This window comes from Haemaphysalis longicornis, unplaced genomic scaffold (genome assembly GCF_048455015.1).
Source record: "Haemaphysalis longicornis isolate Haplotype H1 unplaced genomic scaffold, Haemaphysalis longicornis Haplotype H1 scaffold_9, whole genome shotgun sequence".
Taxonomy (NCBI): Eukaryota; Metazoa; Arthropoda; class Arachnida; order Ixodida; family Ixodidae; genus Haemaphysalis; species Haemaphysalis longicornis.
Window position 1 is genome coordinate 79,613,339 of NW_027526460.1, and position 12,654 is coordinate 79,625,992.

Here is a 12,654-nt window from a genome sequence, read left to right on the forward strand (position 1 = left end):
ACCCCGTGCGCATGCGCGAAGAAACCAGTTTGACTTAGCTACACCCTCGCATCTATCGACACCGGTAAGTGGGAATGGCGCATTGGAGGAAGCTCAGAAAATATCTCTCGCAGCAGAGCGTGCGGGCAGGGAGCTACCACCTGAAATACAGCTCAAGCGAGAACGGTGGGCAAGAACGGTGTCGGTGTGCGCGGAGCAGCGTCAACGTTCTTGGAATGCGCCCAGCTTCGCTGCTAATCCTGCTTGACAGAGTGGGCAGGCCTGTTTTTTTTAAAAAGATAACAGTCTTGCTTGGGCTACTTAAACGCATAAATTTTTGTCGGTCGGCCTGCCTCTTCTTTAATTTAGCCGCCCCGTCAAAGTACAGGCGAATGCTGGACGAAACGTTTATATACCCATAACTGTTTCTAAGCATCAAAGTCCGTTGGCAATGTTAATATACGTCAACATCTTTGAGCCATAATCAAACATTGAGGATATCTGAGGAAACACACCAATATATAGGTGATATTTGCAAAGTTCCTTTATAAAAACTAGCACGAATTTTTATTTTTGTGATAGACAATGACATACTAGCTACTAGCCACTTCGGGGGCGAAGACACTGCGCTATACAGACAATTGGCGTCGTTACCTTTGGAGCAGCCGGGCGCCCTAGAATAATTGGATATGGTGGCGCCATGTGGTAGACTCCGTGGGCGCGCAACTCCTTCGGGTTCCTAACACGACGGCCAGGTAGCGCAACTGGTGTGGCCGGCACTATCTTTGGATGTTTTGTTTCGCCGGTCGTATTTGCAACCCGGTTTAAAACGACTCTCGGCCACGTCCCTTCAACGCGGCCCAAAAAACGTCGAAGTACTCAAGTACGCCTCGTTCTTCAGCGTACACAGAACCACGATCGGCATGGTGGGCAATGCGCCGGATGGCGAGGAATGTGATGGTGGCACTCACGGTGCCAGCGGTGCCAGTGCGACTTGGCAGCATCATCGACCTCACACCCAGGCGTCACTGGAGACTGCAAGGCGTGTACTTCGGCGCTTCATTAGTACGTGGGCACTTTCAGTGACCCTTCCAAGCCGTAATTACATCCATGTTTCACAAATAATTCTTTGAAAAATATACTACCACACTCAACTCAAGCGCTGCAATGTAATGGAGTTACCGACACATGGCATGCCAGCAAAGCGCACGGGTAAAACGGTAAAAAGGAAATCTTCCTAAACAACCGTACATTTCCACGACGGAAATGGTAGGGGAAAAACATCACGGGTGACGATGACTGATGTAGTAGGTGCGGCAGAAGATCGTCTTTCGACAAGATTTGCAGCGAAGCAAGCAGGTACGTGGCCAATTTTTTTTGTAAACTTCTAAATAACAAGTCATGTTGGCCCACGCTTATGTCGCCCAATGATACGGCGCAGGTATGTTCCCAGACCCACGAAACGGGTGTTACCAGCTGGGTCATTTGCCAAAATTCTGCAGAAATTCAGGGAATTATCTACTAATGCTATGCCGCTTGTCTTGAGTGTGAGTTTTTTCCATCCATTTTTTGTTCTAAATCCTGTCCGACCAATAATCTCCAATTACGTTATTACAACGATTACATTTGGAGCTTTTCAGAAATCTGCATTATTGTGAAATTTCATGCCGTTACACGGTTCGCCATTTTACGTATTCATTTGATATTTTTCTTATTTTTCTAGTTTTTTTAAATTTCGTTCGACCAATTACGTCTATTTACGCTATCACAACGATTACAGGTGAAACTTTATTGAAATCTGCATTATTGTGGAAATGCAGGACGTTACACGGTTCGCAATTTTTCGTACGTTTTAAATATTTTTCTTATTTCTTAGTTTTTAAAAATTTCGTCCGTCTAGTTATCTCCATTTACGCCATTATAGCGATAACAGGTGGAACTTCCGCGATACTATCTGCATTTGTCGAAATGCGGGGCGTTACACGGTCATGGCTGTGGGGCTACTCAGCAAAGAATGAAAAGAGCTCGCCTCCCATGCATAGACTGCTACCGAGTCCTATTTCCCTTGCAGTCAAAACGTGTTCACTCTTTGCCACACAGTTCACTTTGTTTCACTTCATTTTTATTTCTGGCATTTTTAAATAGTAAATCTTGATGTCAAAACACCATTACTAGTTATGCGAACGAAGGAAACGCCCCTTTACGCAGAAGTATAGTGTCCGTCGGCGCCAGGTGACCGCGGAATGGTTGTTAAAGGAGCCATGAAGAGAAAATACAGCTTCGTTTAATTTGAAAGAACTAGGATTCAGTATCTCACTCAGCTCCATTACAGCCACAAAAAATGTTTTTAACGAAAAAAAAAGCAAGAAGTATTTAAAAACTTTCAAATTTTGCGCCACAGTGACGTGTTATGAGCAAGAATGACGTCATAAGGGCCAACAATAAAACACAATTTTCAGTGCGTTAACTGCACGTTAGCATTCAAGTGATGTGGTCAAATGGAACTAGAGGCCCCATTACAGACGTCCAGTCATGTGTCGTCGTGACAGGTCAGTTAGGCGGCCGCCAATCGCACAAACAAGGTTCCGTGACGTCATAGAAAAGTTGCGGGAAATTGGCTAGGGGGTCGCGACTGCTTGACACGTTTTCTTTAATATCTCCGTTATTTGTTTGAAGATTGCGATGGTATTGGCATAATTGTTATCGGGACTAAGCAGTCTTTCTAATAAACCCAACTTGTACTTTGTCTTCACGGCTCCTTTAATATGCCGGGTGGCGCAAAGAGAGGAAAAGGGGGGGGAAGCTAGTTTGAAGAATCAGGGTCTGGGATGTGTGTTCAAGGCATGTACAGTAACGGACAAATGAAATACGAACAGGAATACATGAACCAGAATACACAAATACCGCGATTTCTTTTCATGCAGGCAAACTTCTCCCGTGGCTTTATTACAGTAACTAAGTTTGAAAATGTGTCTTTCTAAATATACCACTAGCAGGCCATTATTTGATCTCAACACTCGATCTATATTCTTTGATTTTGGGTGTTCTGCTTCACATTTTCGTGTTCGCGTGTCATCTCTCCATGACTGTACATTTGTTAGATACCCCTGATATAACAGGGTAATGGGATAATCGAAGGATTATAAATAAATAAATAAATAAATAAATAAATAAATAAATAAATAGGGAAAGTACAACAAACAGACGTAAGTGAATGTACTGAGGCGTACAGGAGTAATTTGAACTTGCTAAAGGAAGGAAATAGCAACGCCTGTTTATTCCGATAGAGCATATGTAGTGCTCATAACGGTGAAGAAGAAATGAATAAGGAAGAAAACGACGCAACAAAGAAATGGTCAATACGATAGTAATGAGACGGCAGAACCTCCCCACTGCAGGCCTGCAGGAGAGATTTGAGCATAATACTTGCAAAAAAAAATCGCCCAGCACGTTAGGCTTAAGGCGCACAGGTGCAATCAAAATTGAACGGAGCAGGGTTTGGAGAATTTGGGGACATTTCACCGCGGTATGCCCAGCCAGCAGCCTTTAGGTGACTGTTTGAGAAAATCTTCCTAAATTGCTATACTGCGGCACAAGCAAAATCGACGCTGACAGGAACATAGGGGAAAAAAAAAAAAAACTTTGGTTGATTCCTCTGTCATACGAATCGGTAAAAGGCGAAAATGGAATGTGCAGCGAAATCTGCAGTGAAATGAGCATGATTTGCGGGTCGGCGGCTGTCTTGTGGGTGTGATTGGGGAGCAACGTCCTGCTGGCAAGCCGTTTCGGAAAAGGTGTACTGACATCATTTCCGTGACGGATATGACGTCAGTGAAATCTTGGTGTATCCCGTCATAAAACACGTTCGTGTTAAAATACAAAACCCGAAAACGAACAACCCCAAGTGTAGAGTAGTCTTTAGTATTAAAGGTTGCTTCCCCACAAGAAGGCCCTGTGTGCAGGGGTGCAGCATTTACAGGCCGCTTGCTTTGTTGCGCTGGCGTCACTTCCGCGACGGATATGACATCGCGGAAATCTTCGCTTATCCCGGAATAAAACACTGTCATGTTAAAAAATGCTGTAAAATTAACGAATCCGTGCTCCGCTTAACCTTTGATCGCACCTGTACGTGTAGGGCTAACACGGGCGATTGTCGAAGCCTCGAAGTGTTTGTAACACAGAGACGAAAACATAACAATTGTGAAAGGATCGTGACGATGGTAATAAGCCACCGCAATGACACTAATGGACACCATTCTGCATCTGTGCTTGTAATGGTTTCGTATTCTAACACGCCAGCAGTCTTAAATGTGCATCGCTGAATTTTTTTGGAGTGATTGTTGTTGTACCACGAATCATTTTAGTGGGTACCTTACCTATACTTGCCCGGGCTGTGACTTCCATATTGAATGAGAGACCTCAGAAGTTCTGGGCGGTATAAACTGCACCATATCTGTATGAAAAGATGCAAACGCAGGAAGTTTCGTAGTCATGACACTGCAAAACTACTTTCAAATCGTCGTAGGGAACTGGATTGAGCGCGAAAACACGGCGTACATTGAAACCTTTTCTATTACGCGCAAATGATTCGTCACTTCTGCTGCTCTTCAAAGTCAAAATACATTGTTAATGCAACGTCTTGGGTCTATAAGATAATATACTCACCGTTGCATGCGCTATAAAAAACAACTTTTCCCCGGACAACTCCTCCAGCCCCCGCAGTCTTGTGTCCTTCCCCTTGGCTTTTTCTTGCAAAAACTTTTTATAGGCCTGTAAAATGGCGGAAAAAAAGCGGGAAGTTTCAATTCGATAATGATCTTTGTTTCATGAATATTGGTTCGTACTGTGGTACGCTTGTTCAGCAAAGAACTCCGTTTGGCTCTCCACACAGCGTCAACACCACAAGTTAATGCAAAAGTTCTTGACCATGAATAACTGCTAATGACGTCTTCGGAAGTTCAGGTACGCCCTTTGTTTAGGTTATGGAAAATGTTTTGCTCATTCGAGAAAAGTTCTTGAGGAAGCCTGGTGTCGGGTCGGTTGGTAGTACATAGTTCGAAAGATTGCGCTTGCAATGAAACACAAAGAGGGACTTGAAAGAAGAACACGTACGCTTGCCGTAAAGACTGCGCAGCTGACAGCATATATACAAGCAAAGAAAAAAAACACACGCAACATGATAGAGAAACGAAAGCAGAATGAATGAATGAATGAATGAATGAATGAATGAATGAATGAATGAATGAATGAATGAATGAATGAATGAATGAATGAATGAGATTTTTATAGAGCACAATAGGTGCTGCTACGCCAGAAGAAATTGAAAGCTCTGAAAGGTCATGCTGCTCTGCTTGCTGCATTAACAGCGATTTTTCCAAAACCAGCTTCTCACGTGTGGTGAACGCGACACAATGTGAGCTTAGACAGTCTCCTTCGCGTCCCTACAACACAAAAAATGCTTCAAAAATCTCCTCAGTGACCTTATTCTCCTTAGCTACCGATAATTTGACCTTAGATGGTATTCTCAAGCACGGTTTCACATCTGCACCTCGAACAGTGTTCGGAAAAGTTTCCTGGGGCAGTTACTTGGGTGTACGCATGTGTTTTTTGAGCCTTCCAGTGATATATCGGCCTCATTTGACGACTTAAAAACAAGCACGTGACATTATAAAATCTTATAAACGGCTCCATGGGCACGAATAACTAATTTACGCATGTTCCGGACCTGGCACTCTTGGCTGCATCGTTTTCTGTCTTTACTTCAACAGCCTTGCCTAGCCCACCAAGTTTAAATGGCGCTGTGATCACTACAAGGGCGTCTTGTTTGCGCCCGGCTTTTTTAATTCGGTTTGATACAACATTAACATAGGTAAATATAGTGGGTCCCACAATTCTTGAGGACTTGCATCGGTGTTCCGTAAACTACCTCTACTGCGGAAACACTGTCGTAATGACTTCGCCTGTCACCCTTGGCTCTCGGCATGCAGGAGATTCTTAGCGGGCGACTGCGGATAGTGGGGAGACAATCTGATCACCATTCAGCGCCAAGATCGGTCACGGAAGTGCATGACTTCCTTCCGAAGCATTACCAGCCGCCAGCCCTTCCTCTGCATCTGCCCTGGATGTTCCCGACCATGAAAATAGGGACCACAGTGCCCGGAATTACACGCAAGGGGCACATTCCGGCTCCCGCTCTGAGGTTTTTGCCCTTGAATATATCTCCCACACATACGGAGTTCACACACATCTGTACACTGACGGATCGGTGTCATCCACAACATCCACTGTCGTGGTGGGGATACATTCATCACGCACCACCCTCAGCCACAAAACATCATCTACGGCTACCGAACTTGCAGATCTGCGGCTGGACCTGGCTCCCATCATCAAGCAGCCTGCACGCATGTTGGCCATCTTCACAGACTCTCGGGCTGCACTGAAGTACCCGCGTCTTTCCTGAACGATCAGCTTGTGCGTGATGTACATGCTTTGCATATTCAAGCTCTGCAGGCGCACCATCCAATAGTACTCGAGTGGCTCCCTGCCCCTTGCGAAATAACTGGTAATGAAAACGCGGATGTTGCAGCATCCATAGCGCATGACCAACGTGGACCGAAAATACCGGTACTCTCTTCTCGGAAAGATGATTGAGCACTTGCATCCAGTGTGGCGTTGAGCATGCCGCGATATAATTACGCGCCCCTCTACTCTATCGACCGACTATGTAATTTTACAATGCCACGTACATTATCCAAGCATGATGAAGCAGTACTTCACCGATAGCGGTTGAGTGTCGTTTACACGCGATACTTCTGTTCGTAATTCAACCGATACACTTAGCCACCGTGCTCACAAAGATGTGCGTGAAGATCAGCACCACCTCAACATTGGTTGTGCGCGCTTTACTGCACAAAAGAGTGTCTCTCGCGGTGTCCCCGAGCCGGCCGCTCTCCGTAGGACTAGAACTGAGGGACGTACGTATTAGGTCCTTCGAATTCTTCCAAGCGTGCCTCTCGGGCTACACAAGCCTTATTGGCGTACCTAAAAGACAAGTCTTGATGAGACTTCGTGAAGAGTTAAAATCACATGGGTTCCTCTTCATCATTATAATAATAATCGCCACCGTATTCATCTGGCGTATCGAAGCCAGGAAGCTTAGCTCGGCTGACATCGCCAATTTTATTGAAGAACGTTCTCTCTCTCTCTCTCTCTCTCTCTCTCTCTCTCTCTCTCTCTCTCTCTCTCTCTCTCTCTCTCTCTCTCTCTCTCTCTCTCTCTCTCTCTCTCTCTCTCTCTCTCTCTCTCTCTTTCTCGACACCTTTATCTTTCCACAACTGGTGAGAGAAAGGTGTCGAGAAATTTTCCGCTTGGCTTATTTGTCAGGTGTTGCTTCCATCGGTGAAATCATTTAAAAATAAATAGGGGTCACTACAGGGGCAGACCGATCGGAAGGGGAATCGACCTGTTGCCGAGCTACACATGTTTAGACAATTGGCCATCGTATTTCATGAAAACGGTGTTCGGTATTTGCGTGTTATCAAAACAGCAAATAAATAAAATGAGCTGATATATATTTTACTCCAAGAAATTTGGGTTGTGCTTGAAACGCTACAAAAAAGCCCCTTCCCAGCTGTTCACCCAATGTCATCGCGAATGGGGGAAAAGCCCGCGTTAGCTATTACGTACCGCACCATGCGAAAAAACCTAGTTACAGCATGGTCGCTTTGGGGAATGAGGAAGCGTCAAATAAACTGGATTACAAGCAAAGAAGCAATAGAGCAAGTAACATGTTCGAGGTCAAGTAAGCAAAAAAGATAGCGAGTGATCGAATGACATTTGCTATTTTAATTCACCTTACTCACATGCTAGTAACGCTGTAACAGGAATCGTTTGTGCGTAATAGCGTTGATGTCCCAATATTGCCCAGAAAAGTCACATCCGAAAATACAGGTTATTTGTTTGAAGGCGTGGCGGCAGCATTGTAAGCTCAGCGTTACTGGGCCTCGCTCAGCGAACTGGTAGGAGGGGACACCACTGCCCTAAGTATAAGCTGAGCATTCTACGTCGTTATGCTTTAAAAGAGTTAAAAACGTGTCATTATTTTGTAGCAAACTGTTGAGTGCCACTGTAGGTCCAAAGATACTTTAAAGGAGTACTGACACCAAAATTTTATGCTACGTTTTTATTGATTTTATCAATGCTTAAAGGCCTGGCGAACCCGGAACACCACTTTAGATACATTAGCGCGCAATAATTAATTACATTGAGCGGCCTGAAAATCGTGCGCTTTGGTTTCCCGCGCTTCCAGCCCGGAGGACGCGTGGGACAGAATCACGGAATGACCTTATCGTTTTTTGCGGACGTCAAAACGCCGCAAAGGCCGGAGGCGGCGTTGTTTCGACCGCCCCGCCACCGGAGCTGAGCGGATGAGCTGCCCATAGAGATAGGAGCTGCATGAAGGCTTTAAGCCTAGCATTGTGCCGGAAATTTGATGAGCGCATTCACTAAAAGACCTGATGGCGGCTTCTGTCGCCATTCTGGGCTGTATTATCGGTAACTCTATTTTTGGCAAGAGTGTCTTTCTGGACAGCGGGTATGCCTGTATCTCCGTGGCTACGTGTATCACTTGGTGAACGTGCCAGCGCCTAATCGCCGCTCGCCGGGCCCCACGCACATAGTGACGTCACGAGTTTCTGACGAGCGTTGGAGGCAGACGGCTACGACACTTCTTTTTCTTCAGACCGGTTCCTTCCCAACCAGGAGCCCTCACTGTCCCCTCTGCGACGCAGCTTACTGTAACTTAGACCATATGCTATGACAGTGCCCGGCGTTATAAGAAGACGCCGAAGTATCACAGAAGAAGAATGGGCCCTGGCGCTCCACAGCGAAGACTACTACACTCAACTCGGGGCTGTCCAGAAGGCTAGCGTTAAGGCGGAGGTCCTAAACCTCCCGCCACCCGCGTCTACTCTGGACGGGCCTCTGGGCCGCTAGGTTAGACCTTCCGGACTCAATAAAGTTTAATGTCTGTCTGTCTGTCTCGGAGTGATGTCACGCTGATGACCATTTGCGGCGCGCCGCTACGCGGGCTGTTCCGTCGGCGCGATAAATGGGATCAAACGAAGGCATGCTCGACGCGTCGCAGGCCGCTCATATTTCCGCCAGGGTATTCTGTTGGGTAAAGGAAGCAAACTGTGTAGTAATATTAACACTAAAAATTGTTGTCAGTACCCCCTTAACGAAATTCTCGTAAATACGCAAGCAGCACACTGGAGAAGGGGAAATCTTACCTTGAAGGCCGCTCGAAGGCCACCGTTATCAGCTATGTTTTCGCCCACTGTATTAATTCCATTCAGCTGTATTGAAATGAAAACACGACTGTTAAATCCCTACGTACTTAATCGGCGAAATGCGTAAACATAAAACAAAAATTGGCTCAGATTTAACACTACTTAACCTAGTAATTACGCCCAAAAGCAAGGAGCACGCAAACAATGTTTCACGAAAGTTTGCCTTCCCTTGAGATTTGGCGGCCTGCGGTCTAGCTTTATCTACTGGGTCTTTTTTTGGCATCTTTTGGCATCTTTTCGCTTGCGCTGAAACGCACGCACGGGACGCCTAGCCAACGCACCATAGATGGTAAGGTCGACGGGACCAAGCGCCGGCAAAGCAGTGCCTTTGTGCACGCGCATCTTGTGTTTCTCTAGTCTTCGACTCTGCAATCTCAGTTAGCGCAGTGTTTTCGTATTATCAGTCGCTAAACCCGTCCCCAGTCACGTGTTTCGCTGGCGCGGAACTACGCGGTTAGGTGGCCAGCCACCACCGGGCGGTGAGGCGCAGGCGAAGCCGCCGTTTCACCCTCGCCTGGTCACGTGGTAACGCAGCAGTGAAGCTCCCAGCCAGTGTAGCGATAAGAAAGAAAGGCCCATTTTCGGCACCGGTAGCTGAAGGTCATTGCGGCGCGATGAATGCCCGTGAAAGACGTAGCGTAGTACAGCTTTCGCTCTAGAAGTATGTGCTAGCACTGCGGAAATGTTGCTTTAGTGCATGATTTTGCACTGTTATTGATCAAATCATTTCAACCAAGTGATTCGGTAGAGCTAAGAGAAGAAAATGCACACTGCCGAGCACGTGCATTTCTTCGTTAAACTCAACTAACTCTGGAATACCAGCTAGGGCAAGGTATTGATGCTCCTTGATGCTCTCATAATCATAGCTCTAATGCTTATCAAGTAATTCAGTGATATTCTTGTTCCTGTACTTTATTTATTCAATTACTTATTTCCATTAATTCATAATTGATTCATTTATTTGTTTGCTTGTTTCATTAGAACTTCCTAAGGCCAATACTCGAGCACCAACAGGAGTACCGATAGACGCAACCAAAACAACAATAAAATTAAAAATCACGAGACTCTGGTAGCTTAGCAGGCATCATCATAATCCGGAAGAGCACCATGCCCTGAATTTACTTCGTTGCTATGACCCAGTAAGACGCTAACTTAGCCCAGAGCTTCATATCAGTAGATATAATTCATAGAAGTTTAGCGTTACAAAACCCCGACCCGACGTTCTCTCCGCAGTTTTTGTGAGGAACAATTCTTTATTTTTTAGCATAATTGTGAGCGTTTTGACTAAAGGCCGAGAACGAGACACTTTTTTACATGGAGGAAGAGAGAAGAATCAGAGGTATCAAGCGTATAACGATGTAGTTCCCTGCGTCTAAATTGTTGTTGCTTTTAACATTAGCTCAGCAGTCTTCATCGAGTACTCGTCGTAACGTAACCAGTTTTTAAAAAAACTGGTCCCAAGTGTTGTCATTTAAAAAAGCTGAAGACGAAATACTACGTACGTAAACACTACAATTATGTCTTTTTGAAAAAGATGTGGCCAAGCATTGTCGTTCAGAAGAAGCACTGAGGACTACTATAATCCCTAATTCGAAATCTGTGCGCAGCGGGAACTGCAGTGTTCTCGTTCATGGCGCATATCCGCTGCGTCCCATTAAATGATCGCGCGATGATGATGATGATGATGATGATGATGATGATGATGAAAAACTTTTATTTAGTATCAATCAATGGTTTTTTTTTTAAACCCTTGCTAGGAGTCGGCCAGTATCCCTTGGGACCTGGCGGCTGCCTGAGCTTGATTGATGATTTTCCGTTGGGCTTCTAGGTCTGAGCTGAGCATCAGAGCCTCCCATGTGTCTATGGTGTGTGTGCCATCGGATATCTGTGGGCACGTCCATATCATGTGGACCATGCTTGCCAGGCTGTCGCAATGTTTGCATTCGGGTTGAAATTGACCTGGGTAGAGTTTACTAAGCAGTAGCGGATTTGGGTAGGTTCCAACCTGTAATTTTCGCCAGATTGCGTCTTCCTTCTTGCTGAGTTTGCGGCCTGCGTCCGGGTATTCTTTTCTTGTTAACCTGTAGTATTCAGTTATTTCTCGGTAGGTGAACATCCTGTCTTTTTCAGACAATATGTTTCCTGTGGAAGGAGCGCCTGAACCTGCCTGGAAAATGAGTCCTCGGGCGAGCTCGTTTGCTCCTTCATTGCCTCTGAGAGCCTGATGGGCCGGGGTCCAGATTAGTAAAACCTGATGGTTCATGGGGTTTTTTTTGCAAGGATTCTGACCACCTCAGCTTATATTCGTCCTCTGTTATAATTGTTAATGGCGTTTTTGGAGTCGCAGATAATGGGTATTTTTGAACGTAGCTGCCAGCGCTATCGCCACTTCTTCCGCCGTTGTGACAGACCTATTTCTGATCGTGCAGCATGCGCGTATAACCATGTTCTCATCGGACGCAACCGCAACCTTGTCTCTTCTGCGATGGTATTCCGCAGCATCAGCATACATCGCACCGTCCTCCGTAATTCCTCTGTAGCGCTTCAGCCCTGCTCTGTCTCCTATCCTCATAGAACGCTGGGTTCATGTTCTTTGGAAGGGGAGGGATTCGGATATTGTTTCTGATGTCCAGGAGATTATCCTCTTGCGGGTCGTCTGTGGCTTCATGGGGGATACCAAGTTTGCTCAAGATATGCCTGCCTGCCTTGGTTGACAACAGTCTTTGGTGCTGCGCAATTCTTGCCTCCTCGATTAGCTCGTCTATGGTGTTGGAGACGCCTAGCTTCATGAACTTGTCCGTGGAGGCACATATGGAAAGTCCTAGAGCAGTTTTGGTGCTTTTTTTAATGAGCGCGTCTAGCTTGTCCTTCTCGTCCTTGGTTAGCTTTAGATATGGTACTGCGTACGTGATTCTGCTGATCACGAACGCTTGAACAAGTCGGAGGAGGCTGGCTTCTTTCATGCCTGAGTTCTCGTTTGCAATTCTCCGAATGAGCCTACTAGTTTGTTGTGCACTGCAGTCTAGACGAGTTATTGTCTCATTATTTCTGCCGCTGGCTTGAAGCCATAGGCCCAGTATGCGGATGGTTTGCACTCTTCGTATTTCCTTTCCACCTGCTTTAATCTGGATAGTCGGATTCCGGTCACTAATCCTTGACCCTGGTGTGTGAAGGACGAAAAGTTCAGACTTTTCCGCTGAGCATTTCAAGCCCTTTCCCGAGAGATAGTCTTCAATTTCGTCCACTGCCGTTTGCAAAGCTTCCTGTATTTGGCCGTAGTTGCCCCTTGCTATCCAAAGAGTCACGTCATCCGCATATATGCTGT